At 48.7% G+C, this 14275-nt stretch overlaps 1 long non-coding RNA gene across 4 annotated transcripts in view; it reads left to right on the top strand.

The window, feature by feature from the left end:
• LOC118172247 overlaps positions 1 to 14275 on the top strand; it is a 35362-nt gene that overhangs the window by 18157 nt on the left and 2930 nt on the right. For 2 of the 4 annotated variants that reach the window (XR_004753607.1, XR_004753605.1), the window contains exons 2-3: positions 12895 to 12964; positions 13078 to 13176. This is a non-coding gene — a long non-coding RNA (uncharacterized LOC118172247). Of the gene's footprint in view, positions 1 to 9269; positions 9405 to 12894; positions 12965 to 13077; positions 13223 to 14275 lie in introns of those variants that run through there. The other 2 variants (XR_004753606.1, XR_004753604.1) reach the window with 2 other exon arrangements.

The raw sequence follows: 14275 nt of genomic DNA, 5'->3' as shown, positions 1-14275 counted from the left end.
TTTTTTTTCTTCGTAATTTTTTGGAAGCTTCCTGTGAAAGTTTCTGGCTTGGATCAGCCCAAATATCTATCTATTTTTTCCCTGGTGTTTTTGTTTTGCCCCCTGGGTGAAATATCCATTATTACTTGCTCCATGAGTGTGGCTAGACCCAGGCCTTCACTGGTGCCTTCTCCTCTCGTAGAGCCCAGCCGAAGAATCTCAGTACCACGGGGCTGATTTGGTCGGGCCTCTGCATCAAAAAAACGAACAACCATCCCTTGAGAGCTGGAGATGCAGGGGATAATGGGGAGGTGAAGGAGGAGATGGGATTTAGTCCTTGCTCGGCCCTGGAGGTTTGGGGCATCGCTGGTACCATTTGCAGACCTTCCCACCAGAACATCCCCATTCTGGGATGGGAAACATCCCCAGCTCCTGTCCATGTCCCCGCAGCTGTCCTCCTCTTGTGCCCAAGGTGTCCCCATCTCAACTGGAAGCAAAAAACTGAGTTTCTCTTGTTTTTCCATCTCCTGTAAGTTTTGATTTTGGGATCTTGTAGGGTTTTGGGTCAGCGAGGCAATCCTGTTGGAACAAAATATTGCACCTTTTTTGGGTACAACCTTGTTAAAGCACAATGTTTGGGGAGCAAGGGGATGTGACACCTGTGTCCCCATGGAAGAGCCAGCCTGCAAGGTCATCGCTTTGTGTCTCTGCACACCGAAGACAAGCTCTCTGATCCTCAACATTTCCTGACCCCACAACCCCAAAATGCTTGGGCAAATGCCTTTTAATTGCTAAATGCTCACTTCTCTGCTAATTAACATCCTCACAGGCATTTAGGAAATGACGCTCTTTGTTCATAATTATCAGTAAAAGGTGAATCCCGGCTCCTGGAAGCAAAGTAATTTTCACCTAGGAGGAATAGGGGGAAATCTTTTTTTTATTATTATTATTTTTATTTTTTTAACATTGGTGGGCAGAAAGCAGGGGTGCTTTATGGAGGCAGCTCATGCAGCAGATGGGGAAACTAAGGCACGAGGCCACGAGCTTCAGAGCAGAAATAGAAGCCCTGCTTCCACCTCGACGATCAATGTTCCTCATGAAAACCTTGGTGGCAGAGCTGGTGAGTTTTTTCCCTCTGCAAAATCGGTGCCATCACCTCCCATCAGCATCGTGCCATCAGCTCCTGGTGCGGGCTGACCGCATCCCGTGAGGGACGGGAGATGGGAGAGGACTTAACTCACCGGTACTCTCTCAACTGATCTTCAAAAGCACTTTGAAGTTGGGGGAATCAGTGGGGTTTTACGTTATTTTATGTTTTTCTCTTCTTTTCCTTTTTTTTTTTTTTTTTTCCTTGGGTACTAAACTTCTGAACTTTGGTTTTTAATGAGGAAGGAGCTCCGTGGCTCGCATCAAACGATGCTGGCCAGCGGGGCTCTGGAGCAACAGCTGTGCAAATGAGCAGGAAGGTTGAAAAGCATGAAAAGAAAGGGAAGAAATTCCTCCGGGTGAGGATGGCCTTGGGGAAACTCCTGGTGAAACCTTTCCCTTCCTACTTGAGAAGTCCCATCGGGTGGGATGCTCCTGGGGAGAAGACACTTGGCCAAAGACAACCCAGCAAACGGTGTTGGTTCAGAAACTATATAAAATATTTAGAAAGTTTTATTTATTTATTTATTTTAAATCTAGATTTATATTTTGAAATAGCAATGCTGCTAATCAGGAATTTTTAATGGTTACTTGGATATAGTTGATGGTAAGCTCCACCGTACCTCCCGCCACGTGTCCTCGCCTCTTGGTGACATCCCCAGGATGCTGCGGGGACTTTCCACATCACCAGACCTGGTCAGGGGAAAAAAGCAGCTGCCAGGTCTTGTGCTCACCTGGGAGGCTCCTGGTGCTTTTCCATGGCCTTCAAGAAGGGGGACATCACCTCCCACAGCCCCAACCTTGTCCCCAGCACGTGTCCACCAGCCCGAGCTCAGGAGACTGTTTCTCTGCAGGTGTTTTGCCGGAGGGAAGGACAGATGGACAGCTCCCTCATGCTGTTCATCCCTTCCTTGCTCCTTGGTTTTAATTTTAGCTGTTCCTTTCACCGGGGGCTGAGATGCACCGCTGGCTTGTTTTCCCCTGCAAAAACACCCAGACAAATATAGACAAGGATCCATTTAAATTACAGGCAGGACAAAACATAGGAGGCTGGTCCTATTTAATAATAGCCACCATACGGATATTACTCTCAGGGCTTTGTCATGCAACAGCTTGTTTTATTAAATCCTTCACGCCCTGTGCCGGCTTTATTCAGCTGAGCGGTGCCAGCTTGTCAGTCGTCTTGGAGACAAGCATCCTCTCGGGGTCCACGTCTGCGGGGTCAAGAGCTGCTTTTTCGGCAGCCACCATCCCCTGGACCACCGTGGCTACAACCTAACCTGCTTTTGGCCACAGGTTTTGGGCTGGAGCCCCTTGCTTGGCCACCAAGTGTTTTCCAAGCCCAAATCCTCCACTGGGACTTTGTGCAGAAAACCAGGTCCAACCTCAGCTGAGCCCTTCCCAAAACAAAGCCACCTGCCAGCTTTCATGGAGGTTCATGTTTTTCCTCCTGGTTGCTTATTCAAGGTGAAGTGCCCACCCTTGGTCCCTCCCCAGCTGGGTTGAAGGTGTTCTTCTGGCCAATTTTCATCAAATCTGGGAGAGCTGTTGGTCTGTCTGTCTGTTTTGGAGGGACGTTCACTGGTTAAAACCATCCTGGAGCTCTGCAGGACCCTCGGTGTGAGCCCTCCCCACATGCCAGCACATCAGGGGGTACCAAAAATGATGCTTTTGAGCCTTTTGGCACAAAAGGCTTGGATGTGGAGCTGTGGGGGCATGTTGGGTTGGTTGCTGAATCTCTGCTTTCTTCTGGATGTGGGGCTGGGTGGGCTGCAGAGTGTTCCCAAAGCCTTCACAAGCCAGCGATGCGCTGCGTTCTGCTCTCCCTGAGGATGAGGAGAGGAGATTCAGGGAGCACATGCACAAGCAGATGTTGGTTTTGCTAGGTGGAAAAAAAAAAAAAGAAAAAAAGGAAAAAGAGAAAAAAAATAGTTTTGTTCTGAGCTGAGGTAGGAGAACACAATCACCACCGTGTCTTCATCTTGGCGCTTTCTGAGCGAAAACAAGCTTTTCATTTGAGAGACTTCAAGGTGTTTTGGAGATGTCAAAGCACTGCCAGTTCCAGCGTCCTGCTTGGAGCCGTGTCCTTCATCTCAAACAGGCCTTGATCAGAAAACAGATCTGGTTGTGTGCACGTGGGAGTGCTGGCGGGGGATGAAACCCACCTGCATGGAGGTAGCTTAGGGCTTGCTCATAGGGCTTGTACCCATAAGAGGCTGAATTTTGAAATATTTCCTTGGTATTTACCTGATCCCTTTGGTCCCCTTCATTTGTCCGATTTAACCATCATCATCACGAAGTGAGCCCCGTGCCTCAGTTTCCCTTAAGGGGCCTGTTGTGATGCCTGTGGGATGCTGGGGCCATATAAATATCTCCAATAAGCAGTGTTGAGGTAAAAAGCATTTAATTTCCCATCCCATGATCAGATTTGACTGCGACATATTTCTCATCTGTATTTCCCCCCAGACTGCTCCCGGCACCAGCTGGGCTGGGAGCCGCTCCTGCCCCACACCTCTGGTATCAAACAGGATTTTTCCCACTGTGGGGAAATCCCCAAACACACCAAAACACTCGCTTGCACAGGAGGGCAAGAAGAGTTGCAAGAAACAAACAGAGCCCAGGTGATTTATTCCATGGATTTCACGCCGCACAAAGCACCTGGAAAATAGCTGTGTGGGCTTTCCATATGGGTTGCTATTATTTTCCAGGGTACAGAAAACAGATTGTTGGAAGAACTCCCTGTTCTGTGGCTTGTGCTATTTTTTTTTTATTTTTTTATTTTTTTTAAAGCAGAGCAGCAGTCAGTGCTGTTTCCTCTCTGCTGAATGTTGTTTAGCGATTGCTCCTGGTGCAACTCGAAGCAGGAAAAAGCTCGGAGCTTTTAATTAAAAGTCGCAATCTGCTCTTTCCTCTCAATGCAAAGTCTCACCTACAACATGGGAACTGCAAAATAATAATACCAAAGGCACTTTTCCTCCATGGGGAAGGACCGAGTTTAAACCATGGGGCTGCCACAAGGAGAGGTGTTGGGGATCTCAGTCTGGGGATCCCAGAGATGGTTTGGGGAAGCCGGGGGAGCTTTGCTGATTTATTTATTTATTTATTTATTTATTTATTTATTTATTTATTTATTGTGTTATCCCATAAGTTTTAACCTCGGTGTTTGGTCCAATAAATATATAAATAAATAAAAACCACCCTGGTTTTGTTATATACACGCCGCTTTCTCGTGTCTGGCTGCCCCACCGGCTGTTTGGCAGCATCCATGCATGGCTAAAGAGGCCGGCTTGCTTCTAAGCACGTCGCCGCGCGTCTCCATCTCCCCGGCTCCCAGCCACGGGGACAGGGGGAGGTTTTCACAGGAGGGAAACCCACCGTGACGCCACTATGGGCTCCGATATCTGCCGGGGATGCTCTCAATTCGCTCCTGCTTGATAACCAATGATTTTGTATTTTTTTTTTACATTTGCATTTTTCACTCGGCTGGCTCCTATATCTGGCGCTCGGGAGCGTGTCTGTCTGCGCCTGCCGTCCCTCCATCTGCGTGTCTGGCTCACCAGGGTGGCACCGTGCTTCCCCCAGCAAGAAGAAGCTTTGGAAAATCCTATGGGGTTTTATCCACCCCTCCAGTGACAGTGGAGATGGGAAAAAAACTTGTAACCTGTACTAAAAAGAAGATGCTAATACTGATAATGCTCATCTGCATGAGCTGCGGTGCTGCGTTTCCATCCCTGTCCTTGGTAAAATGGTAAATGTCCAGGGAGATAAGAGCCAGAAGCTTACAGCCACCCCCTGAGCCTCCCAAAAACGTCTGGTGCTGCTCTGTGCAAATAATTTTGTCTTTGGGGGTGGGTTTGCACCCTCGTGGGTCCCGTTCTGGGGCTTTGCCCAGCAAACCAGGCGATGTGAGAAACAGGGGCAGAGCATGGGCCTGAGAACAAGGAGGGATGCAGCATATTAAAATTCCAGCCTCCTTCAACTTAATTTTCCCTAAAATCCTTCCCTAATTTTCCCTACAATTTTCCCCAAAAACCTCCTGGCAGGACTGCAGTAGGAGGGACGGAGAGGCGAGGGGAGTGCCGCATCCGTCCCGCCCCAGCCTGCATCCCTGGACCCCAAAAGATGCTCGGGGCCCCTGGGTCAGGTTTGCTGGATCCAAGGTGCCTCAGGGGGTATTTCTGGGGTCCCCCATCCCTTCTGCATGTGACGTTGAATAGCAAAAATTGTTTTGCAGGAGGGGGTGAGCTGATCCATGCATGGCGCAGCATCCTATGCAAAGCGCCCGTGCCAACAGCCGACAGAGGAAGAAGCCCAGGGTCAATTTTGGGGAGGTGGAGCAGGACACTGGCTCTGAGCTATATTTGGGTCCCCGAGCGGTGGAAGCGGGTGGCCGTGGGCTCACTGGAGGGGGGGGGGGGCTGGCAGCCGCGGCTCCCCAGCCCTCAGATGGCGCATTGAAATTCAAATCGCGCCTCTCCACCGCTGAATCTCTTTGTTGCTTCTTCAAATGACTAATTGTCACTTTTTTCTTTTTTTTTTCTTTTTATAAGGCAGCATCACGGGGAGGTGCGGGAGTTTTTGTAATAATAATCGTAAAGAGGGAGGGGGGGGAAGAGGGGGTGGGGAAAGAGAAAGAGAAGTGCCAGGGATAGTAAATCTCTTCCTCCTTTCCACACACCAGCTGCTGTGCTGCTCTACCGCGGCGGCCAAGACACTTCATCATCCTTGGGGGTTTGCTGGGAGCAGCGTATCGCTTGGGTAGACAGGGCGAATCCTGCTATGTTTGCTTCTTATTTGCCTTTTTTTTTTTAAAAAAAAAAAAGCTCTAAATAGCTGGGGACAGCCCTTTCCCAGTTGCTCTCTGTAGGGGACTCGTGTGTTAAATCAAATCACGGTGACGTCCCCGTTTGTCCCCCAGCGGGGTGGCCTATGTCCCTGCCCACCACCGTGATGCTCCAGGGGTTTGGGGTGTTGCTGCTTGCTCTGACAACCCTTTCCCTTCGTGTTGCTTCTTGGCTGATCCATGCCTGTCCCTGAGATGGGAAGAATGGGATGGGTTTGATGCAGCTGAAAGGATCTGTGGTGGTCCAGGGATGGGGGAGCCCCAGCTGGGGCTCTTGGCTCTTCCTTTTCCAGCCCAGGATGATGGGGAAGAGGTGGCCAAGAAGGTATCGAGGAAGATAAGTGTGATTTCTTCTGCAGTCCTGGCTACCCCTAAACTGGGGAAGGGAGCAGCAGCGCTGCTGGATGAGCTTCCATCTCCACGCAAAGAGCCGGGTGCTGATTTCGCCCCACGCAGCATCCTTCCAAGCTGGGGTCGGCCTCATCCGTGGCATGGAAAGACTTCTTCTGGCTTTATTTATCTCAGCACATCTCTTGCTGCTAACTGCTGCCAGCCTGGTGCCAGCTGGCCTGTTTATGATGCCAATAAAAGTCAAACAGGGAGATAAAATTGCACCTGTCATAATTGGGCTTGATTTAGAAGTGGTTGCAGTGAGCTGGAGGGCTCGGGGACGCACCATCGCTTTGCGATGTCCCTTCCCTGTGTTTTTCCCCCTGGACCTTGAAATGATGCTGGCGATGCCAGCCCCAAAACTGTGGCCATAAGGACACGTGAATGATGCTACTGGGCCAGCTTTTGATGTATTTACCTCGTTTCCCTCCTTGCCCTGGCCACAAGAAGTGTAGAGATTTTTGGTGCACATTTAGGGATGTTTTTCTGTGTTGCAGGAGCATAGACACCCGTGAGAATAATGAGGCTCCATGGTGTTTTTAATAGATCGGGTTTTCTCCACTGCTCCCCGGTTGCCTTTCTCCCTGCTAATTCTCCCATTATCCTTCTTAATGAACAACTGCTGGCAAATAAAGCCCTGGGCATGCAAAAGATGTTCCTGCAGCCCCAGAGCTCTCCTGCAGCTGGTGGGGAGGAGAAGGCAGAGGGATGCTGGAGCCCCAGCCTGCCCAGGAGCCCCACTGAGCAGGAGCTGCTTCTTGCTCACTGCCCTTTTCCTGGCTTTAGTCCTATTTTTGGGTGATGCTTCTGCTTGGCTTTTGTTGAAAGAGCGGCAGCCACGGGCTGGTGCCCAGCTCCTGATGCTCTAGGTTATCTAGAGCTCGTGCTATTTAATTCCCTTTCCCAATCCAATGAATATTAATGGAAAAAGTGGTACCTGGGGTATGAACCCCAGGAGGAGCACCCACAGCAGCACAGGCATCCAAAATCTCAAGGTCTGTCCTCGATTTGAGGTTTATTTCTCCTATCAGATTGAATCCCCAAGGCAGCATTCCTTTCTCTCCACCTGCTCTATTTCCCCCTTGCTGCCAAACCAGCACAAAACCGAGGCTGTAGGAGCCCCCTGGCAATCCTAAGAGCCCCCAGCCTGGGTCTGTAAGGAAAATGCCCCAAACTGATGCTCTGGGAGTCTTGCCAAGCGTCCCGAGCTGCTTGGGCATCCAAATGTGGGTGTCCTAAAGGGTTCCTCCATCAGGACTCTGACTTTATCCTCCCATCACATATTTCTGCACCATGTCCTGCCTTGCTTTCTGCCCTTGCTGCTGTGGTGGGAGAGCATCATGACCCGTGCTGGCCCAGCCCCTGCCTGATTGGAGATGGCTGTGGACACGAGGCGTTCGATCCTGAGCGATGAAAGCAGGAGGTGCAACGGCAGCGCTATCTCTCCTCTCACCCCCCCAGCGCTTTCATATCCTGTTGTAATAACGCACAGGACGAGAGCAGAGATGGGAGCGGTGATGGGAGGGAGCGTTGGCAGTGCTCCCTTTGTGTGCTGGTCCTGCTTTTTTCCATTTTTTGGTGAAATATCTCATTCTGGAAGCATCACAGCTGAAATTAAACCGTGTGTGGTTTAGATGTAAATCTGGTGAGGGGGTCTTGCAACACAGCATCATGTGGGGTACCTCGGAAAGAAGCCCCAAACCCCAACATCTCCCCTTGGGGACCTTCCCCTGTCCCATGGGGAGAGGTGGCCTGAGCATCCCTGCAGGCTCTCCCACCACCAGGACCCGACCTTGCCCAAGCGACGCTTAATTAACCACCAACGAGCATCTGAAGCATCTGTAGGATGTTCCTGGCGTTTTCCCAGGATGGTTCCCTGCAGCCAGGCTTCAGCCTGGAGAAATCTTTAAGTGACAGGCGGCGAAAGCACGGCTTCATCCAGCAACGGGGTGACTCCAGCAAATAATTGTCCAAAGATTAGCGCCGCGTAATGGGGCCGCAACAGCAGACGCCGCACATCATTAGAGCTTACCAGGGAGTGTGGGAAGGGAGTCAACAGACCTAGGGCAAATAAACAATGAGCAAAATACACAGCAGATGTCGCGTGCTAGTTGGGCACGGATTGACTTTAGGGCTGTGTGTCAACAGCAGCGAAGCAAGGCACCCTTCCGATGATGAAAAGCGCATAAAACAGCTCAATTCCTGAAAACTGACCCTTTTTTCAAGCAGAAATGGATGGGCTGGCTATTAGCTGTGTGCTGTGTGTTGTCAGCTGGAACTGCTCTGAATTTCTGGCTGGGAGTGATGGGGCAGCCCTGGTGTGGTGACGCTGGCGCTTCAATGGTAAAGAACAAACCCACCCAAGTAGTAGGTGGTAACATAACTTTTTTGGCAAAAAAGGCTTTGTATATTTGCTATTTTTAATTTATCCTGGTGCTGCATTAATGCAAAGCCTGGACAAGTGTTTTTTTTTTTTAGAGTATTGTGTTTGTTTTACTACTGCCCCTTCTCAGCACCCCATCCCAGCTGAGGATGCTCCAGGATGAATTTAGCACAACAGAACAAAACCTCCAGCCCCTGAAACCCCAGTGACGGAGGTTTCTGGGCTAGAGCCCTACATAAATATCATTTACGGTGAGGCAGAGTGTAAATAGACAGCATGAGCCCTATGCTGGGTGTGCGTTGCAGCAGCTGGGGGACGTTCGCAGGCTGCGCTCGTGCTCTGCAGACACATATATAGGATGTCGTCAACTTTCAGCAATTTATTCCACCTATGCTTTTTTTATTTGTCACTATGGTAACTACAAAGTAAAGATCAAAGCAGCGTGCCATCAGCAGGAAAAGGTATTATTTTTCCCTCTTTTGCAGAAATAACTTAAGCATGCTTTTATTTCCTTCCCATTCAGGGTAATTGGTTGCTGCTGGTCGGTGCCGGCAGCTTTTTGGCAACAAAGTTTGGGTCTCCAATTGAGAAATTGTCCTGGAAGAGTTTGCAGCTCATATAAGCTGAATTTCTTTCAGTTTGAAGATAAAGGCAAAGTGAAGGGTGGGTGACCACTGGTTTTGGGGTGCTACAGTGGGTCCTGGGGCAGGAGGAGCTCGGCGGAGCAGCCTGGTCCTTATAATATGAAAAGGGAATCCCCCAAATGCTGGTATTGTTCCTGGCTGTGCCCTGGGTATGGGTTTGGGGTCCACATCCATGCCAAATGGGGATAGGTTTGGGGTCACCACCCATGGCTTGAGCTTGAGTGTTTATATATACATTAAAAAAAAAAAAAAAAAAAAAAAAAAAGTACTTTGCTTCATTTTTCTTGCTTCTCCTTTCTTGTCACAGAAGCTGGGTGCGAGCCCTGAACATGAAGGGAAGGAGTCTGCTCCTGCAGATATAGCTACAGGGTCTTCTCCAAGGGTGTTCAGGATCCAGAAGTTGTCCTGCTCTGATTACACCCTTAATTATTTTAATTAATAATAATTACACTCTTCCCTGATAGATGCAGAAATAGAAAGGCAGGTGCAAAAAAGGACGAGGTGCTCACCGGGACGCTGGTGCAATGGGCTCCGTCCGGCCATCGCCACCCACCTGGAGCTGAATTTCTTGTTAGAATTTCTGCCTTTTGGTAAATGGAGGGGGAAAAAAGTGTTTTTTGTACATATGAGTGTATTAAGAAGTACAAAATTCAGGAGTTCTGCTTCATGTGTTTGCAATGCAAGCAATAACATCTTCTTCTATGGGCTATAAAGCAGCTTTTAAGTGTTTGGGAATCAAATGTGTTTGTTGTTCCCACAGATGAGACGAAACAGACCAACATGCAGCCAATTAGGAGGCATATACTTAAAAAAAAAATAAATTAGTGAATGTTTTTGGCTGTCTGGAAGAGCCTTGTTGGGATTTTGAGGACAACCAGTGGCCATTGGGTTTTGAAAGGGAATTTAATTCATTTAGGAGTGGGATTACGTGATGCATTTGCTTGCAGGTGGTGTGGCACGGAGGTCTCAGACTTGCTTTGTTTTCTCTTCACCTTGCAGCAGCCAAGGTTGCTTGTACAAGCTTTGCATTGCTTTGAACATGGCTTCGGGTGTGTCCTGCAAGACCTTCTTTAGCAACTTAGAGTTAAATTTAGGCTTTTAAGAGAAATTGAAAAAAATATTTAAGTATTACATCAGTGGGGATGTGGCTCCAAGGTCTCTGCCCCAGCCTGCATGAGCTCCTAGCAGCAGATGATGCTCTTGGCCAGCACGTGGACAAGCAAAAGCCAAATTCCCTCTTGCTGTGGTGTTTTTGGGCAGTTATTAGTTGCTTTATTTCCTCCTTCTTTAACTGGAGATGCCTTTATCACTATGTGCCAATGCTTTCTAGTGGGAAAGGGCTCTGGTCCTTGGGCATGAGGTGCCAAAAGCGCGGTGGGAGCATCTCCACCAAGTCCCCACTGTGGGATTGACTTTTTGCTAGGAGCCTCACCAGTCATTACTGGGGGAAGAAGAGGCAGGGGTGTGCACCAACCCTGTGTCTGTACACCTACAGGCACCTGCTGTAGGGATGTATTTCCTCCGGGGTGGTGGGGCTGGGGAGCATGGAAATGCAGCGACAACAAAACATTTTTTCTTCCTCCTTTCTCCTCTCTGTGTTGAGGAGTGGTTGTCTGAAGAGCGAGCAGCCGTGCAGTGAAATCCCCGGTGGGATGTTCGTGGTGCACATGCTCCAGCCCCAAGAGAGCTGGTGGCCCAGGGGAAAGGGAGCTTGTTATTTCACAGCTTCTTACACAGCCTAAGAAAGGAAAACAGCATCTGCCAGCCCATCAGCTGCTGGTGTGAAAGGAGATCCTGGAGGTTTTCCATGCCCAGGTGCCCCCTGAGACGCACTGGAGGCAGGACATTGCTCTGAGCACCACCAATTCAGTCCTGAATTCCACAATACCCACTATAATTGGGATTTCTCCCAAGCTCAGAGAGCAGATTGATACTCCAGAGCCATCTCCATCACTCATTATTTTTGGAAGTGGAAATCTCTCCCCAGCTGATGCTCTTTGTAGCCTCCCCTACGAGAACGATGCTGGATTAACCCCACAGGAACCCACCTGCATGAGACAGGAGTGGTCAGGACTCCAGGGCCCAGAAGAGTTTGTCTTGCAGTGGGACTAAAACACCCTTAAGAAAACATAGTTTAAATATAAATATGATGCTGGGCTGGAGGATGGGGGTGGTGATGGCTTTAGAGCTGACACCTGAAGCCAGGGGTGGAACCCCCATGAGATGCTGCTCCAGGGCTTGCCCCAGCTTCATAGATGCCACCTGGGGATGCTCCTGGCAGTGAAGCAGCTCACCGTGAGCACTGTGACAGCTTCTACAAGGGATGGTTGTACTGGTAGCACCCAGCTTGGTGCCTCCACCATGGGCATCCCCTCGAGGTGACTTTGCTTTGCTGGCTCCACAGCAGGCACCCCGTCCTGGGGCAGGAGCTGAGCCTCTCCAGCGCTCCTTGGTGATCTGGGACTCAAGCAAAGCTGGGCAAAGGAGTGTTGTGTCCAGATATGTTTTGGAAGGACAGAAAACACAACCCCCCTCATTTCTTTGAAGCTCTCTCAGAAGCAGGATGTACAGATGCAGGGGTTGGGTTGCTCCCACCCAGCCCTGATCATCCTGCAGAAGCTGTCAAGATCCATCGAAAGCCAGCAACTATATAAAAGCATCGTATTTCCATGGTTTTATTGATGTGCATCCCCTGGCTGCATTTTGGCTTTATTTATTTATTTGTTTATTTATTTTTGACTCAGGGTTTTGGCAGGCTTTATGGCCAGACTTTTTTTTTTTTTTTTTTTTTTTTTGTCAGGAGGAACGACTGGGTGGTGTTTGCGCGTGTGATCTCCAGGGTGCCCAGGTCTCCGGGGCTGCTCAGAGGAATATTTCTTGTGAAATAGCCAATCTGCTAGGAGCCATGTTCTGGTGATGCTCTGTGCAAGGAAACAGGGGGGGACCCTTGGCTGCGCTGACCGGCGTGGTTACTGGCAGCTGGAAACAGGTGGGGGAGGGTTAACCATTCCTCTTGCCTGGCTGTCCTGGAGGTGCATTTTAGGTTTGCAAGTGAAAAGATCAGGATTTATTTGGGAAATAAAGCTCCATGATTTGTTTTGTGATTCCCCCCTCCCTCCCCCTTTCCCTTACCACAGTCTATTTACCTAAGTCATTTATATCTATTCATCTATCTGCATCCCGTTTATCTGTCCGGAATATCTTTCAATATACATTTATGTCTGATCCTTTCTGCATTATCTCTCTTGCCCTTCTGTACCAACCATCAATCTAACTATAAAATCTCTCCTTTCTGTTGTCTTTGAATAAATTTTGGCTTTTGGACTTCCTCTTCCACTTTATACCCGCTGCATGCTGCAACTTTTTCTAAGCTTGGCTGCAGCTCCTCTTGCACAGAATCTTTAAGAAAACGTGCCATTAGTGAAGGGTTTGTGCATCTAAAAATCCCCGATCTGGGAACGTGACTTCAGGAAATGTGTTGTGTTTGTGTTCCCCTTTCTTCTTCACAGCAGCTGCATCTTCACCGTGGCCATTTCTTCCATCACAGAGCTCCTGTGGGACATCTCTCAGGAAAACAAGGTAAACTCACTGAAATTATTTCCCAAATGTAAGTTATTAGCATGGATTTCTCATCAAAAAAACAATAACAGGGGATTTATCTTCTTTTTTTTTTTGTTTTGTTTTGATGGAAGCCTGGATGCATCAGAGAGCTGGCAACACACATCCACCAGATAATTAGATTGAAAGAAAACCACCCCTCTGAAGACAATGAGATGATAAAAGAGATCAAGGTCCCTGGGAAAACTTAATCCTTCCCTGTTTTCCATTACTTCTCAGGTTATTTCACTCTGTTATTAAGAAATTTGATATGCTGATGAGTAGAAGAGAAAGCTTCTGGAATCAGGAAAAAAAAGTTGGGTTGTTTGAGGACAAGCTATTAACAACTCAGCAACTGTACAAAGCCCAACAGTAAAGAGTCCCCCATGAACTAGCACAGGACCCAGGCTGGTTGAACCCTTTTCTGTCCCTGGAGATGTCCTACAGCCACTCTCAATACTGGCAGATAAAATTTGGTGCCCCTTGGCTGCCTGGGCCAGTATTCCTGGCCCCTGCCTGGAGAAATGCAATACCCAATTTATTTAGATGCAGCTGGAGGCAGATGAGAAAGCCTGGCCACCTCCAGCACTAAAAAATGCCTGTCTCGAAAACCCTGGGAAGTAACAACCAAAAGGGATTGGATGCTTTGCAGTTGTCTACTTTTTATTTTATTTTTGGGGGTGTGCATGTATTAAATGCTAATTGTTTTTGCTTCTGAGTGAGGAAGGAAGGTTTGGACACATGGGGTTGCATATCCAGGTCTGGAGGCACTGAGGATGGGGTAAAGATCTCATGTGAGGTTGTGTAGTGGGGTCTGGGACACATCCCTTTTGGAGATGTGCTATGTTGTGGTTCCTGGCATCCTGCAGCGGCTAAGGAGGAAAGATATCCAAGCAGATATTTTAAATAAAGAGCATTTTAATCTCTTCATGGCTGTGGGCACAGTGAAAGCATGGAGCTTTGCCGCGTCTGGCAGGAGCCTGTATTTATCTTGTCACCCTCGCCCAGGGTCCCCAGCTGAGCACTGGCACCACACTGGGGCTTTCCTCCTTGCCTTGCTCTCCTCTCCACATCGAGATTTGCTTGTAGGCTTTTCTCTTCCAGGGAGTTTGATGGATGAAAATGCAGCACATTAGCTTGATGTAATAGGAGGTGTTTGGAGACTGCTTTCGTCTCTGGATGTATCAATAATTAATATGTTGATCCAGAGCAATATTATAAACAGGGTAAATGCGCTCTCTCTCTCTCTCTCTCTCTCTCTCTCTCTCTCTCTCTTTTTTTTTTTTTTTTTTT

Source organism: Oxyura jamaicensis, chromosome 10 (genome assembly GCF_011077185.1).
Source record: "Oxyura jamaicensis isolate SHBP4307 breed ruddy duck chromosome 10, BPBGC_Ojam_1.0, whole genome shotgun sequence".
Lineage (NCBI taxonomy): Eukaryota > Metazoa > Chordata > Aves > Anseriformes > Anatidae > Oxyura > Oxyura jamaicensis.
This window is presented reverse-complemented; position numbering and strand designations above follow the sequence as displayed.